This window comes from Micromys minutus, assembly GCF_963924665.1.
Source record: "Micromys minutus genome assembly, chromosome: 6".
Taxonomy (NCBI): domain Eukaryota; kingdom Metazoa; phylum Chordata; class Mammalia; order Rodentia; family Muridae; genus Micromys; species Micromys minutus.
This window is the reverse complement of record NC_137975.1, coordinates 3,597,127-3,622,098: the sequence shown is the minus strand read 5'-3', so window position 1 is coordinate 3,622,098 and position 24,972 is coordinate 3,597,127. Positions and strand designations below refer to the sequence as shown.

General features: G+C 42.7%; 1 protein-coding gene and 1 pseudogene across 2 annotated transcripts in view; both read right to left on the bottom strand.

Annotated features, from left to right (window-relative positions):
- The window catches only part of COLGALT2 (collagen beta(1-O)galactosyltransferase 2), a gene marked incomplete at both ends in the record, with an annotated part of 103,792 nt that overhangs the window by 58,662 nt on the left and 20,158 nt on the right, over window positions 1–24,972 (bottom strand). The gene's annotated exons all lie outside the window — the stretch shown is intronic.
- Window positions 6,902–7,531, bottom strand: LOC308421653 (large ribosomal subunit protein eL19-like; annotated as a pseudogene). The gene has a single exon. The product of its transcript is annotated as a large ribosomal subunit protein eL19-like (transcript).

The following is a 24,972-nucleotide window of genomic DNA, read 5'->3' as shown; positions in this document are numbered from 1 at the left end:
GGGCCAAGGCAGAGTTGAAGCAAATGGGGCTGGATGGTGGTAAATATGTCAAAAGATGAGTCATTCTTCTTCCCAACTCTCATTGGGGTGTGTCCTGGAGCCAAATTAGAAACCCAGCAGAAGGGTTTGGCTCTCACCATTGTAAACAGTGTCCAGCTGAGCTACTTCGGGAGAAAACAGTAACTTTTCTTGCAATCCGTCCAAGGACCAAGCAAGTTAGTGGTAGCCCTTCCTTCCCCATCCCAGGCTAGCCCATGCTAAAGGAGTGCTTTAAAGACACAATAAAAGGATAGCCAGTCAGTGTCCAATCATCAGAATTCATTTCCCTGATCTTCCCAGCGAAGCTTTCAACTGTCCATCTCTAAATTCTGTGTGACATTGTGAAAGGTTTTTACTTTTGTTCCCACGTGCCGATGCGTAGAAGAGGAAGAAAACATCAGCAGAACCCCATTCAAACCTATTGACCCAAAATGGAGCCTACATTTCAGAAGACTGCTGACTGAATAGCGGCCTGGTGGGAGCCAGGCAGAACTCAGGTTCTGGTGAACGAATCACATGCACTCTTACGAATCCCACAAAATGAGTCCCACGCATTTTCTTATAGTTCTTACAAATTTCAGTAATTAGGTGCCTTCCATTTCCTGGATAAAAATATAGCCTCAAAGCAGATACAGATTGAGCACAAAAAAACAAGTTTAGATCATTTTGGATTAAGGTATTAGGGATACATTTTATTAAAATATTCCAATATCCCAAAGACTCAGAATCTAAGATATTCTGATCCAAAGCATTCTGGAGAAGAGATATTCAGCCTGTAACTGTTAGCCAAGCCAAATTAATCTGTAAATTAAAGCGAAATTTTCAAAAGAAATAGACAATGAAGACATTCTGTTTGAAGTCTCAAGGACAGCAAAAACAAAATCCCAAACATAAAATCAAATGTCTTACACGTGCCAGATATCTTAAAGTCACCTGCTTTGTGCTGTTGAGACCATCCTCGGCCTGGGATTCAGTCCTGACCTGGTCACTCCATGCCATAATCCTCAGTGTCTCCACATATCCTTAAACTTACCTCAAAGAAACAAAATGGAAGAAAAAAAAAAAACATGAAAAGCACCAGTGTGCTGTTGTTGAGAAGGATTTGCTATGTAACTCCCAGGCTGGCCTTGAACTCATGATCCTTCTGTCTTTACCTCCCTCCTGAGGGCTGGGACTATAATTATCTGCCCCCACACCCCATTAACAGGCATGTTGTGCATGAAATGTCTAAAACCTTGTAACAATAATTTGCAAGCATAAGTAATTCATTAATAAGAGATGTGTGTGTCATAATCCAAATAAAAGACATTCGGCCTTGATTCAGTAGGAATAAAATCCTCCAAATAAGCAAAGTTTTTACAAATCCCAGTTACTTGCAAACATGACACATAAAGTAATGAACAGGTCCCAATGCATACAGTCATGTCCAAACACTGTGAACAACACACCCAGCAAAGGAAGTGTGCATCCCAGTTGGCTGGGGTGTCAGGGAAAGGACAGACTGTTGGGATTCTTCATGGCATTTTTTTTCCAGCTACAACTGTTTTTTTCAAGTCTCAGCCTTGAGAAGTCAGACCACACCAGCTCTAGCCAGAGCTTGAGGGCTTCTCAGAGTACTTTGCTGTGTGTTGTGTTTGTGACCAGTCAGAACATGTGTGTGTGTGTGTGTGTTTGTTTGTTTCCTATTTGCTTTTCTGTGGAAACATTCTGATTTTTCTTCATATTAAAATGAATTCAGCACCCGAATTACTTAAAATATTCCAATTACCTTAATGTTTATAAACATATCATGTTCATTTTCAGGCATCCTGTTGAGAAACTGTTTTTTTTAGAACAGTTTTACATATTTATACAGTTCAGTGTGATACTTTAATGCATGCGCACCGTGTGTGTGCGGTGATTACATCGGGGGGCTTAGCAAGCCCATCACCTAAGATAGTTACCATGTCTTTATGTTAGAAATACTTTCAAATCTTCTCCGCCAGCTATTTTGAAATATATGATGAATTGTTAACATTCATCATTATGGCCTTGTCCTACACAGAAATCAGAAGTGTTTTTCTCTGAGCTAATTGTGCCCCTGAACCCCAGTATCCTTCCTTCACCCCTCTTCCCTGCATCAAGAGCTAGGATGCTATACAACCTTTCGGTATTCTCTTTATTTATCTAATTTTAAAAGTGCAACACTTTCATCATGATCTTTTTCTCCCCTAACGTTTTCCATTCTGTTACTTTCCCCAATGATAATGTTTGTGTTTTTAAAGCTTTTTCAAATATACCATGTGTTGTTCATGTCAACCCTTTGCTCTGAATTTACTGATTAAATCAACACTGTCATTCTTTTATTTATAATCTTATAATAATCTTTTGGTGTGCTTTTTAAACTATGGTCTAAGTGGTCTGACCTCCATTGTTTAATAAACTGCCACACTTACGAGATGCCAGTTATAAATGATATAACATTTGCTGCAGACACAGCCTCCTCACGACAATTAGCATAGACTCCAGGCTCAAGCGGAGGAGGATACAGCCTCTCCCTTCCTGATTGTTTCATTGCTACACCCTCAGGGAACCGACCTGCACTGCCTCCCATGTGTCTGACCCTCTTAAGTAACAGGAGGAAAACAGCAGAAGGATAGCAAGGCGAAAGCAGAACAGTCCAAAGATGGCGGATGTTTATCTAAAGCTGATTGACTTAGACAATGTTTGGTCTCAGTGCTCAGTAAAGAGACCCAGATACCAGTGCTGAAAGTCTAAAATGGAAAGTAAACAATGAATGAGACGCTGAAGTAAGAGACCCAGCCTTAAGCCTTGGGCAACATTTTCTGCCACTTTCTCTTGGACAGAAATATCCAGACTTTCAAGCAGGCTGGGACCTCTCGTTGTGAGGGGAGGGCTAATGGAAGAGGGTTACGTTAGAAGGTTATGGGCCTGTCGGTGAGAATCATCTGCTCAGAGACCACGTCTGGACACACACAGTTGTGTGAGAGGGATGATCTACTATAAACCTGACAGCTCTGCATCCACAGGGCACTGCCACCTAGGCAATCCGACTATTAACTCTTTAGCATTTTTCCATTCTTGATCTTTATTTTTGGAACGATTTCGGTGGTGTTAGTGCTAGAGTGGAGCAGAGGCACAACACGCCTTAGCTGCTTAAAGGAACAAGTGAATAGCTAAGAACGAATTCACGACCTGAGTCGGTGGTGACGATTAGGACTTCTTTCTGCAAGTAGGAAGCCTGGTGTCTGGCACTGAGCTTACGGCAAACCTAGCGTGAAATTTCAAGCAAATGAGTTTACCACTCAAGTTTATTTTCTGTAGGCCAAAACTGTTTTTTGCTTAACAGGGGTGTTATAAAAATTTTAAATAAAAGTATTCATTGGAGAATATCCCTTAAATGTAAAGCAGTGTCAACTGTGCTGTTTCTTACTGTCATTTGTATCATAAAAGTAGGTCCATATATTTGAAAAGTAAGAGGTACAGAACTTATCTATCTCTTTAAGCAGATTTCATAAAAGAATGTGCAACTAGATCTTGTGTTGGAGAAATGGCTAGGATTTGTAAGTTTATATGAATCAGTCACATAATGCCATGACTATTTTTATAAAATAAATACACAAGGCTTAAATTTTACTTTAAAAAGGCCAGACATGCTGGTATGTGCCATTAATCCCAGGACTTGGGAGGTAGAGGCAAGCAGATCTCCGAACCCAAGGCCAGCTAGGTCTATATAGTGGGTTCTAGGACAGCCAGAGAATCATACACCGTGAGACTCTGTCACAACAAAACACAACAAAACAATAACAACAGCATCAACAAAGAATATCTATTAGTTTAAGTAACTTAGGAATTCGCTGCATCCCTCCCTGTTGCCATAACAACTGAAATGTTGACCTTTAATTATCTGCTGTGTGTCAGTGTACATGTGGAGGCCGGAGGATGTCTGGTGGTTTCTGTTTTAATCACTTCTCCACTTTAATTTTAGAGACAGTTTCCCACTGAGCCTGCTGTTCACTCATTGGCTCTGCTGGCTGCCCATCCACCTCAAGGGCACCTCCTATTTTCACATTCCCAGCAGTGGGCTCACAGGCTGGGATCATGGGATGCTGGGAATCCAAACTCAGCTCCTTATGTTTGCACAGCAAACATTTTACTGTTGGAGCCATGGCCCAGGCCCCTCTTGCTTTTTAATAGATGAGCGTAATCCAAGACACGTTACATCTTCATTTAGACTGTTTTTGAGTTTCACAGAATTACACTAGGTATATTTCCCCTGACTCTAGCGTTGACATCAAAGCTCAGACACGTCGACTGTATTTAAAGTTAATCGTTGTCGGTACTGCAATGCTTCATCCTACAGTTCTACCACCGTTTAGTAAACTACCTGACTGTCACTTTCCCAGTTTGGCCATTACAGACAATGCTCTCTGACCTCTTGTACAACTCTAACCAGACTGGGTTAAGGTTCAGATTTTTTTCCCCCATCTTGGTAAGAAATCATCTCTCACCGTGGTGGGCATCACCTGTTGGCTGAGCATGAGGCAGACTGTCTCATACATGCGTGGACACTGGTGATTTTTATTTGTCAGTGTGCTGGGTTTACCCGTGTCTGTCAGGTTCTCGTTCACTCACAAGTTCCTTTTGGCTTCTCTATACTAGCACCCTGCCTTTTGCAAAGGTGATTTTTTTTTTTAACTTTGTGAGTTGTTTCTACTATTTGTCTTTTGATTAAAAGCTGTTCCTTAAATTAATTGTTGTGATTCATGTATAATTGAAGATTCATACGAAGACCTTTGCTCTTTCAAATAAATCTAAGATCCCAAATAATCTTGGTGGGTTTTTGTTGTTGTTGATGTTAGAATTATGCTAATTCTGTTGACGAGCCCGAAGAGAATGTGCTTACTGACATTTCAGATTTTCCATAAGTATGTTAATTACTTTGTTTGGCTTGTTCTTATGTGCCCTGTAATTTCCGATGCTACTATAAGTGCTGTCCATTAGCTGGTGTGCAAGTCCCAGCCTCTAGTCACATGAGAGCCTTCCTGACTCTAGAAGTTTGAGACCCGTCTAATGAACAAAGTGAGGTCACATCTGAAGGCAGAAAACAACGGGCGTTAGGAGGCGGCTCAGCAGTGAAGACTGCATCGTCCTCCTCCTGTGGACCTGATTCGGTTTCCAGCTCCCACACTGGGTGGCTCACAACCACATGACCTCCCTCATCTGGCCTCCATGGGCACTGCACTTACGTGCACACATCCGCTCACACAACCCACGCATAGACACACTTTAAAATAAGTCTTAAGACAAACCAACATAAATAAATAATAAGACTTTTAATGAGTGTGCTTTTTCTGGTAAATTGGTAGTAAACCAAAGTGGACTAGATTGTTATATATAAATGTTGTGGAAGTTTCTATCAATTTTTATAACATCTACACATTCTATTGGGTTTTTCCATGCAATCAGATCATCTGGGAATAATGATCATTTTTCTTCTTTAAACCTCTATCCTTTTATTGCTTTTGGGGTCCTATTGATGAAGGTGTAACATCTGGATACTACGAAATATGATGGTAAAAATAGAAGATGTGAACTTGGGCAGAGAGCTTGTTGGGAGGAAATCATGGATATCTAAGATTAAGTCCCACTGTATATATGCATGGAATTCCCAGAAGGGAAGAAAAATTGTAAAAAGTGATAGAAATTGTTAAAGGGGAACCATTTATTATTTTACCATGAAATATTGTACTACAACCTGCTTTGATGTCTCGTTTTTCCTATTGTTTTATGGGCAACATCTATGAGTTTGATTTTCTTGCTTTCTTGTTATGCTTAGAGAGTTTTTTCTTCTTTTTTAGCATTTTTTGAGACATAACAAACAGCTGTTTCCCATTAATTTGTTACTGCCACAAAATAATTTACAGATTTTTTTAAACCTCTAATTCTTGGTATGCACCCAATTTATACTTAATGCTGAATCACTTGGACAGTTGGATCTAATGCCTAGAAATTTTACATCTAAGTACCAGGGTAAGACTAGCCTTTGCAGTTGCCTTTGCAGACGTTTGATATTGCTGTGTTAATATCAAAGAAGTTGGAAAATATTCCTTCTTTTTCTAATCACCAGTGAATATACACAATGTTGTAAAAACTAACCTATACACTCTCCCAGACTTTATTTCTTTATTTCTTTTTCCTCCTTTCCTCCTTCCCTCCCTCCCTCTTCTTTTCTTTTCTTCATTTATTTCTCTCTTTTTTTTTATTTTTCCTGAAACGAGGTCTTATACGTCTGAGGCTGTTTTGAAACTCACTATGTAGTTGAGGATGGCTTGGAATGTCTAGACGATCCTCCTGCCTCCACTTCCTAAGTGCTAGAATGACAGTGAGCCGTCACCGGGATTATATTCAGTGATGGAGGGTAACCCAGGGCTGAGTGTGTGCTAACCAAGCACTCTACCAATTAAGCCCCAGTTCTCCAGTTCCCTGGTGACTTCTTTCTTTCTTTCTTTCTTTCTTTCTTTCTTTCTTTCTTTCTTCTTTCTTTCTTTCTTTCTTTCTCTCTCTTTTGTGGAGAAAAAAATTTTTCTTTTGAAATTATTTTCAAAAGTGTTTACAAAAATATTTGGGATGCCTCTTTCCTCATAAGTCAACAAATTATATATTTTTTCCTTTAAAAACATTTGATATTTTATCTAGCATCCAAATTTACATACGAAGTTGGCTATTAAGAATTTCTTAGATGTGTTCTTATATTCTTACTGGTTGCAACTTTTTTTAATGGATAAAGGTTTGTTTTATTCTAATGACCGATCCATGTGAGGCCACAGCCAGGGCACTTTGTACAGAGGTGAGGGAAACTTTATCTCTTGGTCTCCTCCTTGGGCAGAGTCCTGATGATCTCTTCCTCCTCAGCCTGGAGGTGCTACTCCCAGTGCTTTCCTGCTTCCTTGGTCTTAGACCTGCGAGCCTCAGTCCGGTCAGCCAGCAGCTTCTTGCGGGCCTTGTCTGCCTTCTGTTTGTGGATGTGCTCCACGAGAATCCGCTTGTTTTTTGAACACATTCCCTTTGACCTTGAGGTACAGGCTGTGTTACAAATGGCGGGCAATCTTCTTAGATTCCCCGTATCTCCTGAGAAGCCGGCGCAGGATCCTCATCCTCATTTAGGTCGCCTTCTCTGGCATTCTAGAGTTGGAAGTTACCTTCTTCTTCCCTCTGCCAGCATGTCCGCCCTTCTGTCAGGCCAAGGTGTTTTCCCTGCAGCCAGCCTGGGAATGGACAGTCATAGGCTTCCGGATGATCAGCCATCTTTGATCAGCTTCCTGGTCTGCTGACCAGAGTTAGCATTGGTGATTTCGTTGGTCTCACTGGGGTCCAACCAGACCTTTTTGTCACAGCGGGGGACGCGGGAGGCAAGCCTCTTCTGTCCCTGAGCATGCAGACACAGCGGCGAAAGGAAAGACTTGGCTGCATCTTTATTTGTTCTTTTCATTTTGTACTACTGTGTTACGATCAGTCTTACCCGGACTTTGTTAAATGTTTAATCCTGTATTGTAGTGATCATCTTTACTACCTTTAGCTTCTTCTATTTCATTTCTTCTTGTATTTATATAATTCCTTATTTCATTGACTTTATTCTGGCTTTTTATGGAGGTAACATGTTTTCTCTTAGCCCACTTAGCGGCAGGCGAGCCCCTCCATCTTCTCAAGCTCCACTATGATCTATGTTGTGTTCTTTGACTTAGGTTTCAGATAGCACAGCGATATTTGAGCTCCGTTTGTGCGGCACATCTCTGTCACTGTTGCTTCCTAAAGAGGGCACCAGCTCACCAAGTCTCTCCTATTGTTCCACTCCTGTTATGCATGTCTAATTCTCATAAAATTTCCAAGTGTCTGAAAGGAACCTATGATTTTTTAGCTGGGAGTTTAAAGATTTTTGTCCCTTCTTTTTGCCTTATTTAGATGTTTTTCCCATCTGTTTCCTTTCCTCCCCTGTGATAATTAATGATTAGCATAGAAACTGGGATGTGTGTGCATCTAATATGACAAAATTTAAATTTAAGAAACATTTTTATCCTCTCCAAACAAATAACCTTAGAATAACTTAACATCAAGTCAGCTCCTAGTCCAAATAAAACATCATCATCATGCCGAATGTTAGTTCTACTTTTAGTGCCCGAATTAGACATTTGATATATTATAAAGTCAACAGTCCTAAGATTCCCCAACATGTTACCACCTTCCTTGGTCACCATTGCTGTCTGTACCCTGGATGTTCTTTTTGACATTGTTTTCTTTACGTCTGACGAAGATGTGGGTAGGTGCTTTCTTGGATGTGTTGGGTGGATGTGTTCCCCCAAGTTCATGAGTTAGAAGCTTGCCCTCTCCCATGTAGTGCTGGGAGTTGGCCCTGTGAGTCTCTGTGGTTGCTCGAGAGGAATAGACATCCTCACAGCCTCAGGCACCTTTTAAAAGAACAACTGTGCCCCCACTCGGTCACCAGCACCGGCTCCTTCTCCTTCAGTTTGCATGGCCTTTATCAGACAGGGCAACATGACCTTGAACTATCTGTCCTCGAAGGCAGAAGGAGTTTGAGCCATGCATTTCTGTTCATTAGAAGTTATTCGGACTAGGATACAAATGGTCTCCTTCTAATGATGGCTGACTGAGTATTTCTCGGTTGCCATGGTGAAAAGCACCATGCACCTGGTAGCACTTGCCCTCCTAACTCTCCTGAATTGCAGTTTGTGGTTGACACACACCCGAGATGCTGAGCACACGAAGGGAACGCCTGGAACTCTCCAGGCATGGCTGCTGAGCTGAACGGTGTTCAGGAGGCTGAATGCACTAAGTGCCTTTCCAACATCACCACTTTACGACTCCAGATGGGTTTGTCTGCACGAGCTAACATGTGAGCCGACCATCAATTTCTGAGACAGCAGCACAAAACATACTAAAAGAGTGTCTACCAGGAGTAGACTCCGATTTGTCTGTTTGTTGCTTGAAAGCGTATCCGATTGATTCCTTTTGAAAGGAAGTTCTGCTAGTATAGAATTTTACAATCTGAAGGCTGAGTCAGAAGAATAACCCACAGGGCTAAGAGTTTAGACCTTATGGTTGTAGGGTACAAATTTTCATTTCTTTGATATTGGTTCTTCCCAGTAAAGCTCCCCAGTGACAAGAATTAAAGCCCTAGCTCGGCTATTTCCTGCTTATCCCCCTCAGCCTCTTCTGAAAGCTGTTTTTTCTGTACCTCACTAGTATAGGCAGCAAGCATCAGGCTGCTGAGAGTCTGGAACGGGCAGTCTAGTGTTTCCTTCTGTTCATCCCAGGCTCCTCTCAGTCCCCCACCACAGACTGCAGATCTAGAACCTTCAGACCAGAGGTCCTGAAGCTGTCAGTAGGTGGGTTTGGTTCCCTCTAGACTGGAGTGCTGTCAGGTGGCAGCTGCCTCCGGCTGCAGAAAGAAACCTGCATTGGACTCCAGGCTGCAAATAAACTCACGGCCGTCTGCACTGCAGTTTGTGACTCAGCTCTTCCTCAGGAAAGAACGCACTGTGTGCGGAGCAGGAGGCCAGAAATGATGAAAGGGGCATTGCAGAGGACATCACAATTCAAGATAGCACACAGCTGACCCAACGGAGGACAGCTGTGCAGGTATGGAAATCGCCAGTTCAAAAACTATCACAAAGATAACTTTACAGACAACATGCAAGCACCACACAAACAAAACAGGGCCAAAAACCCTACTGAGGTCTCCATGTGAAGTAATCACATTCCTGTTCTTGACAATTTAAAAGAGAGGCCCAGATCTAAATTTGTACGCTCTGTCTTTGGGAATCAGGACACGTTTTCTCACTATTTCTGAACTTCAGTCCCCCAATGTGAGCCTTAGAGGTGACTCATTTGAGGGAATGGGGCGACAGAGAAATTACTGGCAGCCTGCTGGTTCACTCTCCTCTTCGTCGTGAGCGGTAAGAACTGTGATGTTGTCTGGGTGAACCACCGCTCCTAAACCGCCGCTCCTGTCAAAGCTGACACTGCCCCAGATCCCTACCTTTGGGCGAATGATTTTAGGCTGACGATATTTAAGGAGAGGGCCATAACGGGCTTCCAGGAAGGCTTGTTAAGGCAGAGAGATGAGACAGCAGACTGCCGGGCTGTTTTAGGTGGACAAAGGAGAATTGGAAGGACTTGGGATGGAAAGCAGAAGATGGTTTTCCTGGTGTTATGGAATCACCATACCTGTCCTGGACTCTTTACCTCCAAATTCCTTCATGGAGAAAAATAATTCCTCATGGGTGTTAGCCGCTGTTAGTCAGAGGTTTTGGCCAAAGCCAGGATGATCTTTCTGCTATGATATAGCCTTGATAATAGTTGCTAACATTTAAGTTTATAACTGTTAACACTTTGAACAAGAATCCTACTCATAAGACCATATCCTATAAATGCAGTGGCCACATTCATAAGAAGAGACAATTAAACATATCATGATACCAAACTGTGTTCAACAGAAGGTGGCAGTTTTAAGCATCTCAGGTGCTGCAGGCTGCCAATTATCACACAGCTCTTAACAATCTGAGGCATCTATTATACCGTGAAAGTGACACTGTGGGACTTCTGAGAACAAGACAAGGTGGCTTCCTCCTTGTTCAGAGCACCCATGCCCAGAGTGCAAGTTTCCTGTGCAAGATGTTGCCATGGTTTGAGGAAGAGAGAGGCCATCTTCCACTGAGTGGTCCTATTCTTTGAACCTGCCTGGTCCAGAGATGTGACCTAGGGTGGAAGAGCTTTCAGGTAGCTCTGACTTCCTGACCTTCAAGTTCTTTGTGTTGAGAACCCAGAAATAGAGCAGAGCAAAGTCCCCATTACTGTGCTGAATTTCTGAGCCACAGTTACTGTGGGATGAGACATTTGTCACTATGGGCCACTAAACCCGGGGGTGTTTTGCACTGTTTTCACTAGCTCAGATATCTTCAGGTACTTATAAAACAAGGGCATTTGCAAGGATGCATCACCAGGGACAGGCAGACCTCCAGATCCTGCACAATGTGCTAAAATATCCAAATTCTTAAGTAATTTTCAAGGCTTCATAGTCTTTAAAATCAGAGAACCTAACAGCAGCCTTAATAACTACAGCATGTCCATACACCACACACTTTGGGAATATCCCCCTTTCCATGAGAAATTAGTAATTAAAAAAGAAAACAGTAAGTCTAGTGGCCAGGATCAAAGAACTGTCCTGTTTTCATCTAGACTGAGGTACACTGAACATTACCTACATTTTACATCTCTGAATGGTGAGGCAGCCACAGTCACAGCCACACTGGGTTTGTGTGGCTTTCTTTCTCACACACTTGTCTTTCTCAGCAAGACAAGCTTGGGGCAGTGAGGTGAAATTCCATCAGACTCTCTTTCCTAAGCATTGATGAAAAGCAGGGAACCTTTGGAATTGATACACTGCCCTTCAGTCTGATAATGATGGGGGGGTGGTAAATAAAACTTAGTAACCCTCTATGCACAATGAAAAAGCCACTTAAAAATGCAGACACAACCAGTAACTCCAAGTAATATAAGGGAATAAGATAGAAAAACCATGAAGAAGTTTTTGTTCATTAAAGGCTAGGCATATGTCTTTAATTCTGGCACTTAGGGGGCAGAAGCAGGTAGATCTCTGTGAGTTCAAAGGTAGCCTGGTCTATATAAGTTCCAGGCCATAGTGGGATTCTATCTCAATAAATGAAATTCTTTAGTGTGTTCTACACCCTTCCTACAGAATTTTCAAGTTCATTTATTTAATTAAATGCAGGAAATGTTAGACAGCAAGAGGTAACAAGTTCTCTACAAAAACCACACAGCAATCGTGTAATAAACACAGCGTAGGGTTTTTCTATTTCTGTAATGTCTAAACCAGCATGGCAGATGGTGCATCAGCATCTTGAGGGTTACAATGACCCTTTACAGATGCTAGAGAGAACATTAGCATTCTGCAAATTCTGTGGGAAAGGGCTTTCATACACTATACGACAAAGAGAGTCTCAGTTTGGGGGCAACAGGAAGCCATGGCACAGGGGAAGAAGAGGCGGTGGGTGGGGAAGGCACAAAGTACCCTTCTCTCAAGGGACCACAGTTTAATACATATTTTAAATGTTCCCTGTATCAGAAGGTTTGGCAAAACATTGAGAATCATTAACATTTTATACCGAAAAGAAACCGCCTACCAGCTCAGAAGGAATCCTACACCGGACGCAGGAGACCTTGAGACACAGTGGGAAGAGGGGCAGACTTTCAGTGTGTGCTCAGGAACTTGCTCTCTCCCAGCTTGCTGGCCTGGGGCCAAGGGCAGACAATACCCACAGAGAAGATCGATGAAGACTTGCAGATGAAAGACTTGCAGGAAGCCACAGTTCTCCAGGCTTCCCGAACCCACGGACACAGAGCCGTCAATACACATGCAGCCCCTACACTGGACATCTTTATCTTATGCCTTCTCTCACACACAGCCAGCCTCAGCAGAGGCCCTCAACATCTGGCACCTCTATCTTCTCCAGATGCTTGGCTGTTTCCCCAGGTCATGGCGCTTCTCTGTTGGTAGTTGGATGACTAGTAATGAGAACCTTTCTGGTTAGGGGGACTTTTCAGGCTTCAGTGTGTGATGAACACACTCTCTAAGGTCCAGACAGCTCTTTGGGACCTGAGTTGGTTCCAGACATGAGTCTGGATTCTAGAGTTCCTGCGTCCTGCTTTTCCTGTCTTGAGCTATGCTGACAGGATGGTTACGCTCCTGCAGGCTGTCTGAGCAGCGAATTCTCCCCTGGCCAGCAGGCCACACGCGCACAGATCCCCTCCCTGGGTGCTGATAAAAGTGGGGCTGTTCCCACAGGTATCTTCTTGGACCCCGCGTAATCCCAGATCCCATCTTCCAGCGGGTCCTTCTGCTCACGAGCAGAGCCAGGTCAGACCTGAATCCCCAGCACGACGAGAAAACCCATGGCTCAAGTGCAGTTCCTGGTTGCAACGTGTACGAGGTAGACATAAAGTTACTGCACAGCCCAGAGGAGACCACTAAAGACCCAAGGCTCATTTCATCTGTAGTTGCTATCTTGGGGACGAGGGAGGTGATTTAGGGACAGAAGAAAGGACTTCCTGTGCTATTTGGAGAGAGCTGTGGGAAGGGGACCACACAGAACCCAGCTTCTTTCTCCCTTCTGCTGTGTCACTTTCTGTTCTAATATGTGTCTGGAGAAAGATGGAGCACATGATACTTAGGGAAGATGTTCTCTTATTCTACTCCCATAGGTTGGACGTTGTTCTTGTTTCTAAGCCTCCATTTTTAGAAGTACCTCTATGATGACTGTTTGGTTCACAAAACTTTAACTGTATCTCTTGCAGTTTTCTTAGAAAAGAGACCAAGCTATGAGACTGGTGGCAAAGGTTCATTAAGGCATTGGAAAAGCTGTGTGTTTATGCTATAAACCTCCCACATGGGTAACAGTTTACAGTGCAAGAGATACTCAAGCTTGATTTTACATCCTTGCATAAGATTATCATCTAATTCTGCCAGTTAGTCTTTAGCGTGCCATATACACGCCATGCCTCATTACTGCCTCAGACCTGCAGCCAGGAACTCCTTAGCATCCTGAAATAGTGACCACCAGTCACTAGAGACCGGGTAGCAGGTGTGACTTTGTTATCTGTGCTGACAGACGTACTCGCTCATTCTGGTTTACTAGCTTACAAAACCTCCCAGTCAAAAGGTACTTTGGAAACTTTCTTGAAAAGAATCTGAGCCATGGTTGTCACACAGACAGGTAACGTCAAATCAGAGGTAGCATCGGTGACTAGAAGGGAACTATGAAACCAAAGGAGACCACACTTCCTAGCAACACTGCCTCAGCTCAAGATGGCAGAGCATCGGTCATGTATAAGGTGACCCTGGTGACCTGGAGGGGTCAGGGCTGGGAACATGGACTCCGCTGTGAAGTTTCAGACACATTCAAGTCCGTTTGCTGTTTCCACATCTGCTTTGCATTCATTCACAAGATAGAAATAGCTTTGCCTCACAACTCCAAAAGAGCCCTACCGATAAGCACGAAATACTCTAAATGATAAGAAAATATTACATTACTGTTGAACGGTAACTTTCTTTCTCTGTACACACAAAATAACAGCATTTTTCAGACTTGATGAAAGACCATATTTAGAAACATGAGAATGCCCTATGAAAATTGAAGCTGAGGAAATTTCAAGCAGTATTTAATATTTGTAACAAGTCATGTGGCTTTTATTTTTATCTGCTTTTGAGTCTTACCCTCCTAGTAGGGTGTCCCTCTTTGAATAAACACAAGGACGAGGAACTGTGGCTCCTGAGAACCAAGACAACATCTTCATTTGGTGTGGATTTCTGTAATCCTATTCAAAGTAGCCCTAAACTCAGGGTCCACAAGCCAAAGCCAGATCCAAAACAAAATGCTATAGAAAGGGCCTCAGCGACTGCCAAAGTTATTTTCATAAAAATATGACAAAATTATACTATTATATGTACATACAGAAATTCACCTTATTCAGCAGCCACTGTTGTCAGGGTGCAGCACCCTTTCCACCATAGATAAACTGGGAAGCACAGAATGCTACCTGCTCACTGAGAACTGAAAATCTAATGAAACCAATTACCAATCCCAAAGAAAAGTGTCACTATTCAATGGAGAAATTAGAAACACATGAAGTAACTGGAGTTAACATCACCTGAAAGAGATGAACAGAGGTCAGCTGTGAATATGATGCTGAAGACGTATGAATTATGGTATGCCATTGCCAACAGGATAAAGAAGAGATGATCATAAAGAAACACCATAGTAATCAAATTATATCAAAAATGATCAGTGATAGGGTAGAGCAAAAAATTAAAATGAAATATTAATCCAAGGTTACTGAGACACAATAACAATGCATTAGATGATCTTGAACCATGTTTTAAAAAAATGAAGACATCTCAGGTCTTTCACTAAGGACTTTGATCTGTTTTTTGAGCTGCACTTTTGTGTAGAGCGAGAGCCATGATCTAATTTCAATCTTCCACACATGGCTACTGTGTTTCCCCAACACCATATGTTGAAGAGGTTGTCTTTGACTGAAAGTGTAATTTTGGAATCTCTGTAAAAAAAAAAAAATCAGATTTCTTGTCTTTTGTATTGTTGTCCAAGAGACTCCAAAAACAGTATAGGCCAATGTTATTGCCCTTGGCTGTCCCCACAGAGATGGAAGGTAAGTCCCTGCTGCTGAAGACACCATGAACTTTAGACCAGAAACTCAGAGGCCTCTGAGGTGACACTAGCTTGAAAGCTACCTCCCTGCAGTCTACCTTTTATGATACCAGAAGGTGGATGCAAGCTTCCAAAGAAGATAAGCAATCAGTCAGTCCTTCCCACCTATGATGCCTATAGCCCACGGCAAAGACTAGCTTGCTATAAAAAGCCTAAGGGTTCAGTAGTAGCACACATGCATTCATTGTAATTTACAGAGCTCTAACTGCATTTAAGACTTGATCAACAAGAGGAAAATCACACCTGGTACCAGAGTTCAAGGGCTAATGGAGACATGGATCTGGGAGAAGAACCCATAGCTGACTAAATCAGCATGATCCTTAACTACAGTCTAAATATTTGCCTTTATACTTAAAGATATGTGTAGTTCTCACACCTCATCAAGAAAGTTTCTCTGCAACAAATAGAAAGCATTATAGAAAACTGAACTCAATTAAATGCAAAGTTATGGAGTCTAGCTCCAACTGATACACTGGCAATATAGATCAATAGAATTAACAATATAATTGATAGAATTTCTGTACCCAAGGCTCAAGGAACCCAATTGCAAAAGGTGGGGTGGGTGAAACTGGAAGAGCAGAGAGTCTGCTGAGAGACTGTGTCTCCCTGAGTTGTCAGAAGCTATACCCATGAGGTCTCACCAACATGGCTGTCTAAACATGAGCTGAATAAGAATGACATTAATAAATAGGTTAATGTGGAAGGAGTAAATCTCATGAGGCCTCAACCCTTAACAAAGAACTACAGGCAACTAAGGAATACCGTGAGTGGAATAGTCTTCCCCAGGGAAGAGCACACTGATTTCAGTTAACCCTGAAAACTTACATGCAATAACATTATGCAGACTGGGTAGGCTGTATTTATGTATTTAGGAGCACACACACTTATATATCTATGTGAAAAGATTAGTAAAAGAGAGCAAGAAGGGTCTATGGGAGGGTTTAGAGGGAAGGAAAGAAAGGAAAGATGATGTAATTATATTAAAATCTCAAGACAACAGTTGATAAACATCAGATGACTGAAGCTGTGTGGGCTTCATTCTGGGTGATCTGTTGTATTTTGTTCACCTAAAACTCTGCTTTTGTGCTATAATGATGCACGTTGATCTGTTTGTAGCTATAGCTCTGTAGTTTAGCTTGTGGTCAGGAATGACGGGCTCTCTGTTGTTCATTACTCAGGATCTTTTGTGGTTCCAAATTAATTTTAGGACTCTTCTTCCCTATTTCTGGAAAGAAAACCCTTAGAGATTTGATGAGGATTACAGTGAATCTGTAGATCCCTTCAGCGACCTATAACCTTTTCCTTTTTCTTCCTCCTCTTTTTTTTTTTTTTTTTTAAACATCGACTCTGCCAATTCATGGTCATAGGAAGTCTTTCCATTGTCTGCTGACTTCTTGACTTCGTTCTTCAGAGCCTTCCTTCCTTCCTGGTGTTTATTCCTAGGTATTTTATCTTTGTGAACTTACTGTAAGTGTGTTTTTTAATTTCATTCTCAGCATGTTCAGTGTTGCTATGTGGAAGAGCTACTGATTTGTGTGCCTTGGTTTTGTGTTCCCATGCTCTGAAGAACACTTATCAGTTTTATCTCTCGAAAACAGAGGTCCAGAAAAGTTTGTGAGAACTACGCTGTGACTCAGTGAGGGAGGCCATTTTCTGTATGAGTGTGATGACGTGAGTTCAGATGCCCAGAGCTATGGGAAGACATGCTTGTTGATGGCAACTCTTCAAATTGTTTCTCTTTTACACTATGACCTCTTTAAAATTCTCCTCACTTCCTCCAGACAGGCAGCTGTAACCCCAGTGCTCCTAGGGTAAGAGGGGAGGATTGTGTCCGCCCAAGGCTGTGGGCCAGCTAGCACAGTGTATGCAGGGGCAAACAGGAGACCCGGTCTCAGACACGGTGGAAGCTGAGAACTGACAGCCAAGGTTTCCCTCTAACCTTAAATACTGAGTATGATTAATATGCCACCGAGAGAGAAAAACGTCTAAAAACAAGACAAGAATTCATAAAATTAAAAATGCAGACAGTGGGTCAAAGTATCCCGAACTTCCTGACAGACTCAAACTGTGGATAGGTGAGAAAATACTCCTGTTTCCAGGAGAAAATGCACACGAGCACTTTGAGATGAAGGAGTGTGAGGCACGGGGAGCACATCACGTCATTACAAAGAATCCATATGAATGCACACGGAACAACGACACAGGGACAGAACAGTGGTGTGGCCTATGTGAGACCCTGCATTACGCTGGCAATGTTTTGTCATACTTGAGTAATTTCAAAATAGCTTTTTGTGGTGTGTGTGTGTGTGTGTGTCTGTGTTTGTGTGTGTGTGTGTTGTGTGTGTGTGTGTGTGTTTGTGTGTGTGTGTGTGTGTGTGTGTGTGTGTGTGTGTTTGTGTTAGCTGCCTATGTGCATCACATGCATGTCTGGTGCCCACGGAGGACAAAAGAAGGCATTAGATTTGAAACTGGGGATATAGACAGTTGGAAAGCACGACGTAGGGAACCGTGCCTGGGTCCTGTGTAAGAACAAGTGCCCCTATCTGCAGAGCCACCCTTTGTTGTATTAATAAGACTGATATTAAAAGAGACTCCATTTTTAGGCTGTGAAGTTAAATCTGGTAGATGAGAAGGGTAGCTACGTAGACCTGCCAACTCAGTGTTAGGAACCATGACACGTTCATCTCCAGATCTTCAGAAATGAGCCCGAATGAAGATCAGAGAGGCGCTGTCAGCAGGAAGTGTAATGGCTGAGCGAGAAACCAAGAGGAACACAAATGTCCTTGTCTCTGTCATCGGAGCAGCATTTTAATGAGAGACTGGCATTCTTACAATCAACCTAATTCCCTCTAATCTCCTTTAAGGCAGAAAAGGTGTAAATAAATGGACAGACGTAGGAGTCTCATAACCTGCCTAGTCAATAGCAACTCTTGAAATTATTTGTTTCTCATTCTGCCCTCTGCATAAATACCCCCACACACACCATCCAGTCAGCAAGAGCTGTGTTGTTGGATTTTTTCTGGATAGAAACTTTAAATTACACTTGGCTGCATAAAACCATTTTCATGCAAATACACCATGTGCCTGGAGCATGGCCCCTCCTATCCCCCTAAAGCCCCCCCTCCCCCTGCCCTCTTCCTTCCCACTGGTCCCTTTGTTCGCCTAGAAAGTTTCTGTTCCGCTTTTAATTGTCTGTGAACATATGGTTTTATTTATCTGTTATAAGCAGGTAATCTTGAAGATTAATTTCTGCGGTGCTTTAAATGAGAATGGCCCCCAGAGGCTCACGTATTCGAATGTTTGGTCCCAGTTGGTGAACTGTTTAGGAAGGATTGGAACATGTGGATTGTTGGGGGAAGTGTGTGTCTTGCAGGGTGAATTTTGAGGCTTCTAAACCCCACTCCAGACTCTGTCTCTCACTTTACCTCCGTCTTGTAGATAAGACGTGAGCTCTTGGCTGCTGCCCCAGTGCCATGTCTGCTGCCATGCTCCCTGCCATAATGACCACAGACTAACCCTGTGACGTCATCAGCAAGCACCCAATTAAATACTTTCTTTTATGAGTTGCTTTGGTCATGGTGTCTCTTCACAGCAATAGAACCCTGACTAAAACAGCATTCCTCTAGCTTCTTCAGCAGGTTGTCATCATAGGTCCCAACTTTAGCATCTCCCTAAGAGTGTTTAGCCCTCTGACTCTCCTTACTGAGGTTGACAGCCATGGACAACTCTGCTATGTAAGCACAGATGTCTCCAAACCACTCCAAGACCTTAAAAAGCCCTACAGGACAAGGAAGCAAACAAATTCCAACGAGACGGTGATCTCCAGGCAAAGGGGTAGCTCCGGAAATAGAGGTTACATGCTTCCCTTCTCTCCTCCTATTATTCTCCCTTCTTAAAGGACGAGGGGAACGAACTTGAGCAAAGAAGCTCCTCTGTCACAGCTGTAGGGACAGTGGGTTACCTGAAAAGAGAGACGGGAAACTCACAGAACAGCCAAGACTTTCCTAATATCCTCCAGGAAGGACATCAAGGTTCCTCAGGACCTCACCAGCCTCTGTTCTGCACGAAGGTCCTGTCAGAACAGCTCCAACATGAATCTCTTGTCTAGATTTCAGGGAGCAGGAACAAACAATCACCAGTTCCCAGGGCATGCATGACAGCCACTCGGTAAAAGTTGGCAGAGCCCTGAAACCAGGGGAAGCAGATCCAGTAGACCAGTGGGAAGACCCAGTGGCACCATGTTGTGGCTAAGGGACAGCAAGTGGAGAGGTGGCCATTGCCTTGTGCATAAGTACCAGTGGCCACAATATACTAAAGACAGGAGCCATTTCAGCTTTTTCTAAGAAAGTATTCAAAGCCATACAGGAAAAATAAAACCCACATCTGCCCATCCCCCAGATTGAGTCTAAGGGTTAAGTGGCTGCTACCTATTCAAGTGTACCCAGAGCTTATACTGAATATATTGAATGAAAACTGGAAATTGGGCCTTCATTTTGGAGCCTGTTCTCCAACATAGGTCTCTGGTGACTTAACTAGGAAGGAGAAATATCCAGCAGCATGGGGCAGGGAGCAACCAGGGGCTGCTGAAAATCCATCCTGTAACTCACAATCTCTCATCTATTTCTGACTGATTCTCATGTCAAATCCAACCTCCTGTCACCCTCAAAGCTGTCTGCTGAAAGTCTTTCCCAAAGAAAAGAAGAAAAGGGTGTGTATGTGTGTGTGGGGGATGAATCTGGGAAGACTGGGAAGTGAATGTGGTTTTGTGCATTGTATAACACCTGTAAATAATCAGTAGTAATATGTTGCTTGCCATTAAAAAAATTTAATATGAAATTGCATGTGCATGTAGGAAGAGCGTGGGCTTGTATGTGTGAGTGCAGTGCCCATGGAGCCTAGCAAAGGCACTGGGTCTCCGGGAGCTGGTGTTATAGGAGGTTGTACGCAGCCAGATGTGTGTGCTAGGAACTAAGCCCGAGTCTTCTGGAAGAGCAGCAAGTGTTCTTCGACTGTGGGCACCTCCGCAGTCTCGTTTCTCAGTGTTAAACGTGTGTTCCAGCTCACTCCAGCAGGACTGCAGTGGGTCGCAATTCCCAAGTTCTGTCTCCTTTGTTCTCTGTGCAGCCAGGGGTACTTCAATCCCCATGCGGTTCTCTCTCCATTTTATATACTGATACTTTAGAGTTGCCCCATCATGTGTACATGGGCTTAACGTGAAATCCAAGTGAGCAGCAGGCTAGCCCGTGTGTTAGTCTGTTCCCAGGCTGTTCTATAAACCAGTTATTAATATCACCCACCAGCATGGCTGGATTAGGAAGTGCAAGTCTCACAAATACTCTGCATTTTACACTGGCTCTTAGTATAGAATGCTGGACTGTAACTTGGAATTCTGTTATCTCCAGAGGGAACACAGGAAAAGGAGGAATGCCTTGGATGTCCTCGGGCTTGCTAAAGATGTATTTTTCTGGGCTCTTTCAAAAAAGAGAATAAAAATAGAAAAATAAACCAAGGAAAAACCAAAGTCCCCCTGAGTCCTCCAAGTCTGATTATACTTCTGCTGTCTCCTTTAGGATAGTTAGTGTGACTGATCCTTAAATTTCACTAACTCTGATTTGTATAAAAGCCTTTACAAGTATTTTAAAACATTGTATAGTTACATCAGTTCTGAAAATATAGAAATTATGAGATCAGAGATTACAATAGTCATTAAATATAAATTCAATCCCCTGGCCCCTCTTCTCTGTCTCTGTCTATCTGTCTGTCTGTTTGTGTGTGTGTGTGTGTATGTATGTCTCTGTGTGTGTGTGTGTGTGTGTGTGTGTGTAAAACCATGCCGACAGAAGCACACACTTGTGTATACTTCTTTCTAAAAAAAAATAAAAAGCATTATTATGGGTTTTCTTTCCAAATCTCTTTTCCTCAGAGAGAGCAAGAAAAAAATCAAATAAACTCTTGACTCTAATTTCACAGTGGATGTGATGGCTCTTTGAAACATCAGACCAGTTTATCTTTCTGAACTTAGTATCATGATAAATAAACTATGTGTCTGGTGTGGATGTGGAAATTCAAACGAACATAAAATTCTTCTCATGTACTTTCAGGAATCCACACTTTCTTCCTGAACAAACAAATAAGACACAGGCTGCCACAGAAAGAACTTTAAGGTCCCTGCTTCTGAAGAGTTTGGATCCCAATTTTGTCACCCAAGGGCCACTGAATAGCTGAAGGAGGAATCCTTAGTTGTCTGAGGCTTTAGTTATATATCTTTTCCTAGATATTACTAAGCTCCTCCTTCTGTGGTACCTGGTGTGAAGACACAGCAAAGCACTCGTGCTGCTGTTCAGAATGGGATAAGGACATGAAGGAGGTCTCAGCCTGTAAGTAGCTACCGGAGGGCAGACAGATCTGTGGCGAGTCCTAGAGAATTGACAAGTTAATAATGCAGCATAAAAACTGGGATTCAGCAAAGAACATCTAGTAGTTCAAAAGTTCAGAGGCCAGACAAAGTTGTGATACATTAGAAGGCAGTTTCACAGGATTATACTGAGAAAGACCAAGAAGGAAGGATGGGCCAGTGAAACAGGTAAAATCTCCACATTTTAATGGGCCTTCTGCTCCATGTCAAGATATCTGAACCTCATTTTCAAAGCTCTGTTGAAGATTTGCAAAGACAGCGCCAATTTATCTAAGGAAGGCCTACAGTATAGCCGCTGGGTGGACTGATAGAGGAAACAGCGGAGCAGAGCAACTTGTTGGAGACAAGGACCATAGTGACTTGAACTCAGAGTGACAGAAGGTAGGGGCATGTGAAAACCTCCTAGAGTAGACGGGGAAAGCCTGGGACTCTTAAATAAAGGGAAATCCTGTGAAGATGCAAGGAAACGCACATCTAAATATAAGGAAATGATTAAGCACGCGGTGCCTTCTGCGCACTGCAGTTGCTGCGACACTGGCCTTCTAGACCAGAGGGACGCAGCAGTGTGTGAGAGCTGACGTCTTCCCTGAACGGAAGGACATCAGGACATCTCCACATGGTTGTGTATCTCCTACCTCGGTGAGAATGGACCCCACGTCCCCTGAGGCGCTCAGGGGCAGTCCCTGGTCAGCTGCTATGACCTCAGACTGTTGAAAACCTGGAAGGAAGTTGAGAGAACAAAGGTTCTGATGTGAAGAAGTGAGACTTGAATGCAGGTGCCAGGCATCAGGTCCCCAGGGCCCCCTCCTGCATAACGCAGAAGGTTTGAGGAATTGAGCTCAGAGCCATTACATGGAGTGAAGAGAAGACTCTAAATCTTGGGTGTGGATACTGTGATGGGGGCGGGGGGGCTCAAGCATATTAGAAATTCTAATTATAATTCATTGACTGTCATTTAGTTTCAGTGAACACGGTGGAGAGCTTAAAATTGTCAAAGGTAGTGCTGCAAAACTGAGTTCTTCTCCAAGCCTCAAATTCTCACAATGGTCTTATTTATGGACATGTAGCTTCTGGAACCACCATGTGACAGAATGATTTCTTGTGCATTAAATGATAATTATTAAATCAACCTGAGTCAAAATGTTTTAGAGCTCTCCACCATGGTTATAAATTTCAGCAACTAAAACTGTTTTTATTCATGGAGTTACACCAAGGGTCCAGGAGGGAATTATCCTGCCAGCCTGGAAGGGGACACTTGGTGTGCTGCTGCGACCTGCTGTGACTTGATGCGACCCGTTCTATTCAGCATGGCAAAGGCAACCCTCTGGAAGGCCTGCGAAGCATTTGGTCGTGGGAAATGAGTGTAGGTGTTTACGGACCTGGGAATGCTACTTTGCAGTGGTGAAATTTCAGTGTGGAAGTCAGAAGTAGGCTGACTGTCACTCATTTCGACCGTACCGACAATAAACTGCAATGCTAACAGAGGAAAGGGCTGGCTCTGTGATGAAATCAGGACTGAAAAAACTTTCTGCAAGAGCGTTGGTATCAGTCAAGGGGCGCCGTGGTACTGTTTGGCTGTGAGTGAAACGGTCTGGTGTGATTTCGACTAGCCTTTGTAACACATGAAGGCATAGGCTAACTGGTCAACCTATTTTAAGAAAAGGCAAACAAAATTCCAAATGTTGGGTTGAATATAAGAGTGACTGTTTCTCTTTCCTTTTATTTTTATTTTGCTTTTACAAGTATGTGAATCACATGCATGCAGTGGCAGAAGAGGCCAGAGGAAGGCATCAGAGCCCCTGAAATTGGAGTTCTAGAGGGTTGCTAGCCACAATGAGAGTGCTGGGAATCAAACTTAGATCCTGCTAGAGCAACAAGCCTTAGCCATCTCCCCGGCTCCCAAAGTAATTCTTTTACACAAAACATATGTAAGACATTTATTTCAACTACGAAAACAAATCTGCCATATTCTAAAAGTCAAGAAATGCTACAAAAACCCAAGACTCAAAGCATTTCACAGACTGGCTGCCTGACACCATGTTGTCAGTCTGCCTTCTCATATTTTTCTTTATATGGTCTTGTTTTCTTTTCACACAACTATTCACAAGATCTTGGTTTTTTTTTTTTTTTTTTTTTTTTTTTTTTTTTTTTTGGAGAGTGGAAACAGAAATATCATAATTTAGTCTTTCTTCAATCATGGTTGATCGAAGTGTGTGTCTCATTAGCAGTGTGGAAACTATCCAATCTATTGACTATGTTGGTGACACATTTGTGAGCTATTCCAAATTGAATTGTCACCTGAAGGTGCCTTTCATCTGCCCCAAGGAGTTAGGCAGAGGTGACATGCTCAAACTTGCAGGCTGCTATAGACCTCTTGCCTTAAACAGTGTCAACCTATTTCATGCAATCGTCTAATGTATGACAGTTTTCTCCAACTTGAAACAGTTCCTCCAGGAAGGAGGGGGAGAATCACAAGACTCAGAAGTAAATAAAAGGTCCTGGTAAACCTGGGGCAGTGGAACACTTACAAGACCCTTTAAGGCCCTTCATTGTCAGTAGCTACTGGGTCTGGAGAATTGAACTGGCTGAGCTGCACCAGAGAGAGATGTCTCCCTGCTTAAGTACCTGTGAGCCATGCAGAGGACTAAAGGAGGACACCTTTGGTCAGTTGGACTGTTTTTTGTTCCATGTTTCTGCTGCTTTAGAATCATCCCTAGTCCTGTAAGTGAGCAGACTTGCACGTGCTGTTTCCCAGGAAAAACAAATCTCTCACACAATATTCCCATCAAAAAAGAGATGTGTGCCCTGATCTGCTTATGATAATATCCAGTTGAATTTATTCCATTATCTAGAATTTTTTTCTGGTAGAAGTTTTGTTTTAAGCAGGCATTAATGAAAACTGGGACATTCACTCAGATACTTCATGTCTGATGGAAGTGTTTCCAAGAGACAAGGCTCAATGGCTTTTCTTGTATCCCAACTCACTGATGCTACCAACCACATGTACCATGAGCCAGCAACACAACACACCTCTCAGAATACACACATCCTTCATGTTACCTAGAAAATCTATACATTTAGTAAGATATACACAGTAACACGACACAGAATATCCGACTGTAAAGGTATGGTATTTAACACAGACGCGCTCTATAGAAATGAATACGCAATCTCTGAAAGTTGGATATTAATAGT